We start from the raw sequence: 14106 nt of genomic DNA, 5'->3' as shown, positions 1-14106 counted from the left end.
TTAAGCAGACTGAGAAATGTACACATTGTTATACAGCTGTACTCTGACCAGACAAAGATTGGACAGACCAGGCACCACTCCCAGCTATGGGCATAAATGAAGGAAGACAGAATCCAGGATGGAATACCAGGTGGTCTTGCTATTTCCAGCTTCAGGGCAGGCCTAGGGAGGAGTTTGGGCATTAAACAAAGGGTGAGATAGAGAGGGGAAGGGCTTGGATGGTAAATAAAAGGATTTGTACTGAATTGGACAGTACATTCCTAGGAACAACAGACTTGACTTGACCCCACCAATGCATGTTGCCTCAACCATTTCCTCACACTACTGCAGAAATGAAGGGAAGTCTTGAGGGAGTAAGATAAGTGCCTTTATTACCTAAACCTGCACTTTTCTAATTACTTCTTAGGCTATTTAAAAAAGAGTTGGTTCTTCTATGTAAAGACCCAGTGACAAACAAAAATCAACCATGTGACTTAGTGAAGTTCCATAAGATAGTAATCCAGGGCCAACAAAGTCAGTCGGCAATAAAAAATTATAAGACACTGATGAAAGAAATTAAAGATGATACAAATAGATGGAGAGATATACCATGTTCTTGGATTGGAAGAATCAACATTGTGAAAATGACTCTACGACCCAAAGCAATCTACAGATTCAATGCAATCCCTATCAAACTACCAATGGCATTTTTCACAGAACTAGAACAAAAAATTTCACAATTTGTATGGAAACGTAAAAGACCCCGAAGAGCCAAAGCAATCTTGAGAACGAAAAATGGAGCTGGAGGAATCAGGCTCCCTGACTTCAGACTATACTACAAAGCTACAGTAATCAAGACAGTATGGTACTGGCACAAAAACAGAAATATAGATCAATGGAAAAGGATAGAAAGTCCAGAGATAAACCCACGCACATATGGTCACCTTATCTATGATAAAGGAGGCAAGAATATACAGTGGAGAAAAGACAGCCTCTTCAATAAGTGGTGCTGGGAAAACTGGACAGCTACATGTAAAAGTATGAAATTAGAACACTCCGTAACACCATACACAAAAATAAACTCAAAATGGATTAAAGACCTAAATGTAAGGCCAGACACTATCAAACTCTTAGAGGAAAACATAGGCAGAACACTCTATGACATAAATCACAGCAAGATCCTTTTTGACCCAGCTCCTAGAGAAATGGAAATTAAAAACAAAAATAAACAAATGGAACCTAATGAAACTTAAAAGCTTTTACACAGCAAAGGAAACCATAAACAAGACCAAAAGACAACCCTCAGAATGGGAGAAAATATTTGCAAATGAAGCAACTGACAAAGGATTAATCTCCAAAATTTACAAGCAGCTCATGTAGCTCAATATCAAAAAAACAAACAACCCAATCCAAAAATGGGCAGAAGACCTACATAGACATTTCTCCAAAGAAGATATACAGATTGCCAACAAACACATGAAAGAATGCTCAACATCATTAATCATTAGAGAAATGCAAATCAAAACTACAATGAGATATCATCTCACACCAGTCAGAATGGCCATCATCAAAAAATCTACAAACAATAGATGCTGGAGAGGGTGTGCAGAAAAGGGAACCCTCTTGCACTGTTGGTGGGAATGTAAATTGATACAGCCACTATGGAGAACAGTATGGAGGTTCCTTAAAAAACTAAAAATAGAACTACCATATGACCCAGCAATCCCACTACTGGGCATATACCCTGTAAAATGAAACGGTGCTATTCTTAAGGAAACTGTATTCCTAGTGAAGTCTTCTAAACTAGAGCCATCTCAGCTACATCCTCATGAAGCCATGAAGCGCTGTCAGTTCACTACTTCACTAGTGGTGCTATCTTTAGGGAAGAGATGGTCTCTCACAATGTGGGAACAGCTTTCCCTCTCTCTAAATTCACCTCCCAGCCCCTCTCTGTTCTATCCAGAGGTCTACACCATTCTGTCCTGCTTGGAATGCCTTCCCTCTTCTCTGCTGTTTAACTTCTACCCATAATTCCAGGTCCATACTGAACCAAGAAGCCTTTCCTGATTGCTCCCTCCACAGTGATCTCTCCCTTTTCTGAATCTCTAAGGCTTATCTTTGTACAACAAACTTGGCAGTTAGTACAATCAATTTTCTTATTGCTTCCCCATCCCAAATAATTGTGAATGACCCTGGAGGGTAAACACCCCACCCTGCATCCTCACAGATAACAGTGTTTATAATTTTGTGATTCTATGAACATGCTTCCTACCCTTCAGTTCATTCTTCAGATATCAGCAAGAGTCATCTTAAAACTTCAACCAGATCATGTCACCCTCCCCCTACCTCCTCCATTTCAAACCCTTCACCAGCATTCCACTGCAGTTAAGTATGAATTTACAGTCCTTACCCTCCTAGAAGATTCTACATGATCTGACTGGCTCTTAATCTCCAACCTCACCTCTTACCACAATACTCCAAACCAGCATCTGCCTTCCAGCCATATCAGCCTTCTAACAATTCATAAACATGTGGGCTTTTACCCTGCCTCAAGCTCCTTGTGCATGCTCTTCCCTCCTGGTCTGAAACATTGTCCCTTCCCCTCCCTCTAACGCACCCCACACACAGTACAGTTGACCCTTGAACAACACAGGTTTGAACTGCATGGGCCCACTTATATGTAGATATTTTTCAATAGTAAATACTACAGTACTACACGTTCTTGGTTTGTTGAGTTCATGGATGCAGAGGATCCGTGGATACAGAGGGCTGACTATAAGGTATACGCGAATGAACCCTTGTGTTGTTCAAGGGTCAACTGTAGTCACATATCCCAGCTAACCTCTTCCTACTCATCATGTCTCAGCTAAATTCACCTGCATGAGAGGCTGTCCCTGACCACACTACCTGAAGTACGTTTCCCGTATTACACTCCATCTCAGCACCTGACGCTTCCTTTTTAATCTGTTTACAGCCCGACTGACCCTCACCGTAACAGGACATATAAAGTTTCCAAGAGCAGGGCACATATCTTGGCACGGACTAGTTGCAGTGTCAAGTAATTATTGATTTCTGTGTTAACTGAGAAAATCATAACTGAAGACATTTGAAAAATGTTCTAAATTCTTCACCTAAGCAGGTGGTAGCATACGAACATTAGTAATTCAGAGAGCTGAAGTAGATGAGATTCTGAAGTGTAGCATAAAGGAAAACTTCAGGAACTAAAGAGAAGTTATCAGAAAGGACTCTTGGATCCAATGAGCAGGAAATTCACCTCTGATGCCAAGCTTCCGGCCTAGCAATACCTTTATAAAGAATACATCAATAATCCACCAGATGGGCAAATATTAAAAAGTCAGACAATACCAAGTAGTATCAGGATATGGAGCCCAAGAGTTCCTCTTACACTAGTTGGAGTGTAAAATGGTATAACAACTTTGGAAAACAATTTTGCATTGTCTAGCAAAGCTGAATATGCACATATGACACAACAATTTGATAATTATAGAGGCTAGAGAAAGTCTCACATGTGAGTACCTATGTAAGACATACATAAGGGAGACATGAACCTTGAGACACAAACAGGAACGTTGATAGCACTGTTATTCATAAGGGAATAAAGAATGAATGCTCACGTAAGGAAAAATGAAGGAACTATGGTACAAACTTCAACATGGAGGAATCTCAAACAATGATGAGTACAAGAAGCAAGGTCACAGAAAAACATGCACATGATTGTTTCATTTTTTTACTTTGTATGTAAATAATGTAAAAACTTAAAAACCTTAAGGAATAACTGTGAAGTTTAAGATACTGATTACATCTAGTAAGGGGAAAATAGGGGAATTCAGTTGGAAAAGAGCACACTGGGGGCTTCAAAGGAAGTGGTAATGTTCTATTTTTCAGCTGTGCGCAAGGTACACAGGAAGTATATGTCTCATTCTTCATAGCTTACCTTATACATTATAACTACTCTTCTATGTATGATAAACTGACTCTTTTTAAACACTTAACAAACACGGACCAAACTACAGAAGAAGAGAGGTAAATGGTTTTTTCTTATATTAAAGATACTGTGTAATGGAACAGAGATCCCTGCAAAATGGCTGCTATAAAGCCCAAGGCCATGTGTCTGTCCCTTCAAAAGCAAGAATATCCATCCCTATAAACTGAGATTTTCTTAGCTTCATTCAGGGTTCTATTTTTTATTACCTTACCTTTTTTTTCTTATTTCACATTCACTCTTAAATTTTAACTTGTTATATTTTAATGCATCTCTGTAAAGCATTCTAAATCCTTTATAGAGCAAGATGTGGTATGAAATAAAGGAGACATACATTGAAAAAATATCATAATACAGAGCAGATTGACGGGATTATCCTGCAACCAGTCACACAAAACACTAAAGGGGCTTGTTGCAGACGGAAATAGGAATAAAGTTGGTGGTTATCCCAATATAATACCAATTAAATTGCAAGTTCAGGAAAGTCCTTACTTCACAGAAAATATGAGTGTAAGTAACTCAATGAAAATCCAGTAAGGAATGACATGCTTGGGCTGCCAAACATAGTAAAGTAATTGGAGTATAAGTACATGTAAGAATTATGATCACAGTAAAAACTCACAGAAACCACACTAATGAAGCAAAGATGAGTAGCTTTTCATAGCTATTATGGTTGTTTTGAATCCTTACACTTAACTTAGAGAATATATTTACCCATTACAGAAGAACCTCCAGAAGAGTATATTTCCTTGTTTACAGACCCAAAATTGCCAAGCATTAGTAACCCTACAATTATATTGAAAAATTCAGATGTGTAATCCCACCCACTTTAAGCCTTGAAAGTGGTTGAACTATGCAGAAATAGGCACATGCTGGTATTGCAACTTTCATTTTAAAAATTATTTTTATTCCTAGAATGCTACATACAAATACATAACCACATGAATGCCATATGGACACAAAAAACCCTCTTATTTAAAAAATAGACCCAGTTATGTATAAAACAACTTGTTAGAAATAAGATCGAGGAGTAATCAATTAAATACATCACAGAAGCTCTTTCTTTAAAAATAAAATTTATTCATGCATTTTATTTTTTTAATTGAAGTATAGTTGATTTATAATATTAGTTTCAAGTGTGCAACATAGTGATTAAATATTTTTTAGAGATTATACTCCATTTAAAGTTATTACAAAATAATGGCTATATTTCCCTGTAATATATAACATATCTTTGTTGATTATCTATTTTATACATAGTGATTTGTGTCTCTTAATCCCATACCCCTATTTTGCCCTCCCCACTTCCTTCTCCCCACTGGTAACCACTACTTTGTTCTCTATATCCGTGCATTGGTTTCTGTTTCGCTATATTCATTCGTTTGCTTTATTTTTTAGATTTCACATATAAGTGATAACAGAGTTTTTGTCTTTGTCTGACTTATTTCACTAAGCTAAATAATATCTAGGTCCATCCATGTTGCTGCAAATGGCAGAATTCCATTTTTTATCACTGAATAATATTTCATTGTGTGTAGATAGATAGATAGATAGATACCACATCTTTACCTATTTGTTGACGGACAACTTAGGTTGCTTCCATATTTGGCTATTGTAAATAATGTTGCTATGAACACTGAGGTGCGTGTATCTTTTCGAATTACTGTTTTTGTTTTCTTCAGATATATACCCAGGAGTGGAATAGCTGGATCATATGGTAGATCTATTTTTAGTTTTTTGAGGAACCTCTATACTGTTTTCCATAGTGGCTGCACAAAATTACATTCCCACCAAAAGCATACAAGGGTTCTCTTTTCTCCACATCCTTGCCAACATTTATTATTCGTAGATTTTTTGATGATAGACATTTGACAGGTGTGAAGTGGTAACTCGTGGTTTTGATTTGCATTTCTCTAATTCGTAGATATATTGAGCACCTTTTCATGTGTTTTTTAGCCATCTGTATGTCTTCTTTGGAAACAGAAGTCTATTCAGATCTTCTATTTTTTAATTGGGTTCTTTGTTTTTTTGATATTAAGTTGTATGAGCTGATTACATATTTTGCATATTAACCCCTTATTGGTCATATAGTTTGCAAATATTTTCTCCCATTGAGTAGATTGTCTTTTCATTTTGTCAATAGTTTCCTTTGCTGTGCAAAAGCTTTTAAGTTTAATTAGGTCCCATTTGTTTATTTTTCCTTTTATTTGTTTTGCCTCAGTAGACAGATCCAAAAAATATTGCTATAATCTATGTCAAAGACTGTTTCGCCTATGTTCTCTTCTAGGAGTTTAATGGGTTCAGGTCTTTTTTTTTTTTTGGCCGTGTTGGGTCTTCATTGCTGTGCGCAGCCTTTCTCCAGCTGTGGCGAGCGGGGTCTACTCTTCGTTGCGGTGCGCAGGCTTCCCCTTGCAGTGGCTTCTCTTGCTGCGGAGCACGGGCTCTAGGCGTGCAGGCTTCAGTAATTGTGGCACAGGTGCTTAGCTGCTCCGCAGCAAGTGAGATCTTCCCAGACCAGGGATCGAAACTGTGTCCCCTGCATTGGCAGGCGGATTCTTACCCACTGTGCCACCAGGGAGGTCCCCCTAACATATACTTTATTTATTTATTTATTTTTAATTGATTAATTTATTTATTTATTTTTGGCTGTGTTGGGTCTTCGTTTCCATGCAAGGGCTTTCTCTAGTTGTGGCAAGTGGGGTCCACTCTTCATCGTGGTGCGCGGGCCTCTCACTATCGCGGCCTCTCCCGTTGCAGAGCACAGGCTCCAGACGCGCAGGCTCAGCAGTTGTGGCTCACGGGCCTAGTTGCTCCGCAGCACGTGGGATCCTCCCAGACCAGGGCCCGAACCCGTGTTCCCTGCACTGGCAGGCAGATTCTCAACCACTGCGCCACCAGGGAAGCCCACTTTATTTTTTTTTATTAATTTTTTTCTTTACTTACAGGTTCAGGGAGCTGGGGCCCTGGGACCCTCTTCCTTCCCTCCATCCTCCTTTCTTTTTACTTTTTTTAAAATTTTATTTATTTTTTTTATACAGCAGATTCTTATTAGTCATCCATTTTATACACATCAGTGTATACATGTCAATCCCAATCTCCCAATTCTTCACACGACCACCACCACCACCCACCACGTTGCCCCGTTGATGTCCATACGTTTGTCCTCTACATCTGTGTCTCAATTTCTGCCCTGCAAACCAGTTCATCTGTACCGTTTTCTAGGTACCACATATACGCATTAATATACGATATTTGTTTTTCTCTTTCTGACTTACTTCACTCTGGATGACAGTCTCTAGATGCATCTACGTCTCTACAAATGATCCAGTTTCATTCCTTTCTATGGCTGAGTAATAATCCATTGTATATATGTACCACATATTCTTTATCCATTCATCTGTCCATGGACACTTAGGTTACTTCCATGACCTGGCTTTTGTAAATAGTGCTGTGATGAACATTGGGGTGCATGTGTCTTTTTGAATGATGTTTTTCCCTGGGTATATGCCCAGCAGCGGGATTGCAGGGTCATATGGTAATTCTATTTTTAGTTTTTTAAGGAAACTCCATACTGTTCTCCATAGTGGCTGTATCAATTTACATTCCCACCAACAGTGCAAGAGGGTTCCCTTTTCTCCACACCCTCTCCAGCATTTGTTGTTTGTAGATTTTCTGATGATGCCCATTCTACATGGTGTGAGGTGATACGTCACTGTAGCTTTGATTTGCATTTCTCTAATAATTAGTGATGTTGAGCAGCTTTTCAGGTGCTTCTTGTCCATCTGTATGTCTTCTTTGCAGAAATGTCTATTTAGGTCTTCTGCCCATTTTTGGATTGGTTTGTTTGTTTTTTTAATATTGAGCTGCATGAGCTGTTTATATATTTTGGAGATTAATCCTTTGTCTGATGATTCATTTGCAAATATTTACTCCCATTCTGAGGGTTGTCTTTTCATCTTCTTTATGGTTTCCTTTGCTATGCAAAAGCTTTTAAGTTTCATTAGGTCCCATTTGTTTATTATTGTTTATATATCCATTACTCTAGGAGGCAGATCAAAAAAGATTCTGCTGTGATTTATGTCAAAGAGTGTTCTTCCTATGTTATCTCTAAGAGTTTTCTAGTGTCTGGTCTCACATTTAGGTCTCTAATCCATTTTGAGTTTATTTTTGTGTATGGTGTTAGGGAGTGTTCTAATTTTATTCTTTTATATGTAGCTGTCCAGTTTTCCCAGAAGCACTTATTGAAGAGACTGTCTTTTCTCCATTGTATATCCTTGTCTCCGTTGTCATAGATTAGTTGACCATAGGTGCATGGGTTTATCTCTGGGCTTTCTATGCTGTTCCATTGATCTATATCTCTGCTTTTGTGCCAGTACCATATTGTCTTGATTACTGTAGCTTTGCAGTATAGTCTGAAGTCAGGGAGCCTGATTCCTCCAACTCTGTTTTTTTCCCTCAAGACTGCTTTGGCTATTCGGGGTCTTTTGTGTCTCCACACAAAGTTTAAGACTTTTTGTTGTAGTTCTGTAAAAAATGCCATTGGTAATTTGATAGGGATTGCATTGAATCTGTAGATTGCTTTGGGTAGTATAGTCATTTTCACAATATTCATTCTTCCAATCCAAGAACATGGTATATCTCTCCATCTGTTCGTATCATCTTTAATTTTTTTCATCAGTGTCTTATAGTTTTCTGCATACAAGTCTTTTGTCTCCCTAGGTAGGTTTATTCCTAGGTATTTTATTCTTTTTTTTCAGTGGTAAATGGGAGTGTTTCCTTAATATCTCTTTCAGATTTTTCATCATTAGTGTATAGGAATGAAAGAGATTTCTGTGCATTAATTTTGTATCCTGTTACTTTACCAAATTCATTGATTAACTCTAGTAGTTTTCTGGGGGCATCTTTAGGATTCTCTATGTATAGTATCATGTGATCTGCGAACAATGACAGTTTTACTTCTTCTTTTCCAATTTGTATTCCTTTTATTTCTTTTTCTTCTCTGATTGCCATGGCTAGGACTTCCAAAACTATGTTGAATAATAGTGGTGAGAGTGGACATCTTGTCTTGTTCCTGATCTTAGAGGAAATCCTTTCAGTTTTTCACCATTGAGAATGATGTTTGCTATGGGTTTGTCTTATATGGCCTTTATTATGTTGAAGTAGTTTTGCTCTATGCCCACTTTCCAGAGAGTTTTTATCATAAATGGGTGTTTAACTTTCTCAAAAGCAGTTTATCAGCATCTTCTGAGATGTTCATATGGTCTTCCTTTTTCAATTTATTAATATGGTGTATCACATTGATTGAGTATATTGAAGAAACCTGCATCTCTGGGATAAATCCCACTTGATCATGGTGTATGATCCTTTATAATGCGCTGTTGGATTCTGTTTGCTAGTATTTTGTTGAGGATTTTTGCATCTATATTCATCAGTGATATTGGTCTGTAATTTTTTTTGTAGTATTTTTGTCTGGTTTTGGTATCAGGGTGATCGTGGCCTCATAGAATGAGTTTGGGAGTGTTCCTTCCTCTGCAATTTTTTGGAAGAGTTTGAGAAGGATGGGTGTTAGCTCTTCTCTAAATGTTTGATAGAATTCACCTGTGAAGCCATCTGGTCCTGGACTTTTGTTTGTTGGAAGATTTTTAATCACAGTTTCAATTTCATTACTTGTGATTGCTCTGTTCATATTTTCTATTTCTTCCTGGTTCAGTCTTGGAAGGCTATACCTTTCTAATAATTTGTCCATTTCTTCCACGTTGTCCATTTTATTGGCATAGAGTTGCTTGTAGTAGTCTCTTAGGATGCTTTGTATTTCTGCGGTGTCTCTTGTAACTTCTCCTTTTTCATTTCTAATTTTATTGAGTTTAGTCCTCTCCCCCTTTTTCTTGATGAGTCTGGCTAATGGTTTATCAATTTTGTTTATCTTCTCAAAGAACCAGCTTTTAGTTTTATTGATCTTTGCTATTGTTTTCTTTGTTTCTATTTCATTTATTTCTGCTCTGATCTTTATGATTTCTTTCCTTCTGCTAACTTTGGGTTTTGTTTGTTCTTCTTTCTCTAGTTCCTTTAGGTGTAAGGTTAGATTGTTTATTTGAGATTTTTCTTGTTTTTGAGGTAGGATTGTATAGCTATAAACTTCCCTCTTAGAACTGCTTTTGCTGCATCCCATAGGTTTTGGATTGTCGTGTTTTCATTGTCATTTGTTTCTACATGTTTTTTGATTTCCTCTTTGATTTCCTCAGTGATATCTTGGTTATTTAGTAATGTATTGTTTAGCCTCCATGTGTTTGTGTTTTATACGTTTTTTTCCCTGTAATTGATTTCTAATCTCATAGCGTTGTGGTCAGAAAAGATGCTTGATATGATTTCAATTTTCTTAAATTTACTGAGACTTGATTTGTGACTCAAGATGTGATCTATCCTGGAGAATGTTCCGTGCTCACTTGAGAAGAAAGTGTAATCTGCTTTTTTGGATGGAATGTCCTATAAATATCAATTAAATCTATCTGATCTATTGTGTCATTTAAAGCTTCTGTTTCCTTATTAATTTTCTGTTCGGATGATCTGTCCATTGGTGTAAGTGAGGTGTTAAAGTCCCCCACTATTATTGTGTTACTGTCAATTTCCTCTTTTATAGCAGTTAGCAGTTGCCTTATGTATTGAGGTGCTCCTATGTTGGGTGCATATATATTTATAATTGTTATATCTTCTTCTTGGATTGATCCCTTGATCATTATGTAGTGTCCCTTCCTTGTCTCCTGTAACATTCTTTACATTAAGGTCTATTTTATCTGATATGAGTATTGCTACTTCACCTTTCTTTTGATTTCCATTTGCATGGAATATCTTTTTCCATTCCCTCACTTTTAGTCTGTATGTGTCCCTAGGTCTGAAGTGGGTCTTTTGTAGACAGCATATATTTGGGTCTTCCTTTTGTATCCATTCAGCAAGCCTGTGTCTTTTGGTTGCAGCATTTAATCCATTCACGTTTAAGGTAATTATAGATATGCATGTTCCTATGACCATTTTCTTAATTGTTTTGGGGTTGTTTTTGTAGGTCCTTTTCTTCTCATGTTTCCCACTTAGACAAGGTCCTTTAGCATTTGTTGTAGAGCTGGTTTGGTGGTGCTGAATTCTCTTAGCTTTTGCTTGTCTGTAAAGCTTTTGATTTCTCCATCGAATCTAAATGAGATCCTTGCTGGGTAGAGTAATGTTGGTTGTAGGTTCTTCCGTTTCATCACTTTAAGTATATCATGTCACTCCCTTCTGCCCTGTACAGTTTCTGCTGAGAAATCAGCTGTTAACCTTATGCGAGTTCCCCTGTATGTTATTTGTCGTTTTTCCCTTGCTGCTTTCAATAATTTTTCTTTGTCTTTAATTTTTGCCAATTTGATTACTATGTGTCTCGGCGTGTTTCTCCCTGAGTTTATCCTGTATGGGACTCTCTGTGCTTCCTGGACTTGGGTGGCTGTTTCCTTTCCCATGTTAGGGAAGTTTTCGACTATCATCTCTTCAAATATTTTCTCGGGTCCTTTCTCTCTCTCTTCTCCTTCTGGGACCCCTATAATGCAAATGTTGTTGCATTTAATGCTGTCCCAGAGGTCTCTTAGGCTGTCTTCATTTCTGTTCATTCTTTTCTCTTTATTCTGTTCTGCAGCAGTGAATTCCACCATTCTGTCTTCCAGGTCACTTATCCGTTCTTCTGCCTCAGTTATTCTCCTATTGATTCCTTCTAGTGTATTTTTCATTCCAGTTATTGTATTGTTCATCTCTATTTGTTTGTTCTTTAATTCTTCTAGATCTTTGTTAAACATCTCTTGCATCTTCTTGATCTTTGCCTCCATTCTTTTTCCGAGGTCCTGGATCATCTTCACTATCATTATTCTGAATTCTTTTTCTGGAAGGTTGCCTATCTCCACTTCATTTAGTTGTTTTTCTGCGGTTTTATCTTGTTCCTTCATCTGGTATATAGCCCTCTGCCTTTTCATCTTGTCTATCTTTCTGTGAATGTGGTTCTTGTTCCACAGGCTGCAGGACTGTAGTTCTTCTTGCTTCTCGGGTTCAGGTCTTAAACTGAGGTCTTTAATCCATTTTGAGTTTATTTTTGTATACGGTGTGAGGAAATGTTCTAATCTCATTCTTTTACATGTAGCTATCCAGTTTTCCCAGCACCACTTATTGAACAGACTGCCTTTTCTCCATCGTATATTCTTGCCTCCTTTGTCATAAAGTAATTGACCATAAGCATGTGGGTTTATTTCTTTGCTCTCTATTCTGTTCCATTGATCTGTGTGTCTCTTGTCTATTTTTGTGCCAGTATCATGATATTTTGATTACTGTAGCTTTGTAGTATAGTCTGAGATCAGGTAGAGTTATATACCTCCAGCTTTGTTCTCTTTTTCTCGAAACTGCTTTGGCAATTCATGGTCTTTTTTTGTTCCATATAAATTTTAGGATTATTTGTTCTAGTTTTGCAAAAAATGTCATGGGTGTTTTGATACGGATTGCATTGAATTTGTAGATTGCTTTTGATAGTCTTGACGTTTTACACTCTTAATTCTTCCAAGAACACAGTATTTCTTTCCATTTCTTTGAATCATTTTCAAATTCCTTATTCAATGTTTTACAGTTTTCAGAGTATAGGTCTTTCACCTCCTTGGTTAAATTTATTCTTAAGTATTTTATTCTTTTGATGCAATTTTAAAGTGGATTTTTGAAAAAATTTCTCTTTCTGATATTTCATTACTAGTGTAAAGAAACATAAGTGATTTCTATGTATTAATCTTATATCCTGCTACCTTACTGAATTCACTTATTAGTTCTAATAATATTTATGTGAAGACTTTATGGTTCTCTATATACAGTATCACGTAATCTGCAAACAGTGACAGTTTTACGTCCTCCCTTGCAACCTGGATGAACGTTCTTTCTTTTTCTTGTATGATTGCTGTGGCAAGGACTTCCAATACTACATTAAAGAGAAGTTGCAAGAGTGGGCATCTTTGTCTTGTTACTGATTTTAAAGGAATGGCTTTCAGCTTTTCACCACTGAATATGTTAGCTACGGGTTTGTCATAAATGGCATTTATTATGTTGAGAGATGTTCCCTCTATACCCACTTTGATGAGGATTTTTATCATGAATTCATGTTGAATTTTGTCAAATGCTTTTTCTGCATCTATTGAGATGACCATGTGATTTTTATCCTTCCTTTTGTTAAAGCAGTGTATCATATCGATCAATTTTTGGATATTGAAGCATCCTTGTATCCCTGGAATAACTGCCACTTGATCATGGTGTATGATCCTTTTTTTACATATTACTGGATTTAGTTTGCTAACATTTTATTGAGCATTTTTGCATATATTTCAGCAGAGATATTAGCCTGTAATTTTTTTGTAGTATCTTTTTTCTGGTTTTGGTATCAAGGTAATGGTGAGGTAGAAAGAATTTGGGATTGTTCTGTCTTCTTCAATTTTTTGCAATAGTTTTGGGAAGGACAGGTATTAGCTCTTCTTTATATGTTTGGTAAAATCCCCCTGTGAAGCCATCCAATCCTGGACTTTTGTTCCCTGGGAAGTTTTTGATTACTGATTCAATTTCAATACTAGCAATAGGTCTGTTGATTGTCTATTTCTTCCTGATTCAGTTTTGGCAGGTTGTATGTTTCTAGAAATTTGTCCTTTTCTCCTAGGTTGTCCAATTTGCTGGCATATAATTGTTCATAGTATTCTCTTATGATTTCTTGTGTCTCTGCGGTTCAGTTGTTATTTCCCTTCTTTCATTTCTTATTTTATTTGGGTCCTCTCTTTTTTCTTCGTGATGATCCTGGCTAAAGTTTCATCACCTTTGTTTTTCCAAAAAACCAGATCTTGATTTCATTGCTCTTTTCTATTGTTTTTTGCTCTCTATTTTATTTATTCCTCTCTGATCTTTATCTCCTTCATTCTCCTGATTTTGGGCTTTGTTTGTTCTTCTTTTTCTACTTTCTTTAGATGGTAGGTTAGGTTGCTTATTTGAGATCCTTCTTGTTTCTTGAGGTAGACCTTCATTGCTATAATGTTTCCTCTTAGACTTGTTTTTGCTGCATCCCATAGACTTTGAAGTGTTGTGTGTCCATTTTA

At 37.0% G+C, this 14106-nt stretch overlaps 1 protein-coding gene across 4 annotated transcripts in view; it reads right to left on the bottom strand.

The window, feature by feature from the left end:
* TMEM108 (transmembrane protein 108) overlaps nucleotides 1-14106 on the bottom strand; it is a 378497-nt gene that overhangs the window by 319431 nt on the left and 44960 nt on the right. The window lies entirely within an intron of this gene.

Source organism: Balaenoptera physalus (genome assembly GCF_965194825.1).
Source record: "Balaenoptera physalus genome assembly, chromosome: 4".
Taxonomy (NCBI): Eukaryota; Metazoa; Chordata; class Mammalia; order Artiodactyla; family Balaenopteridae; genus Balaenoptera; species Balaenoptera physalus.
This window is presented reverse-complemented; position numbering and strand designations above follow the sequence as displayed.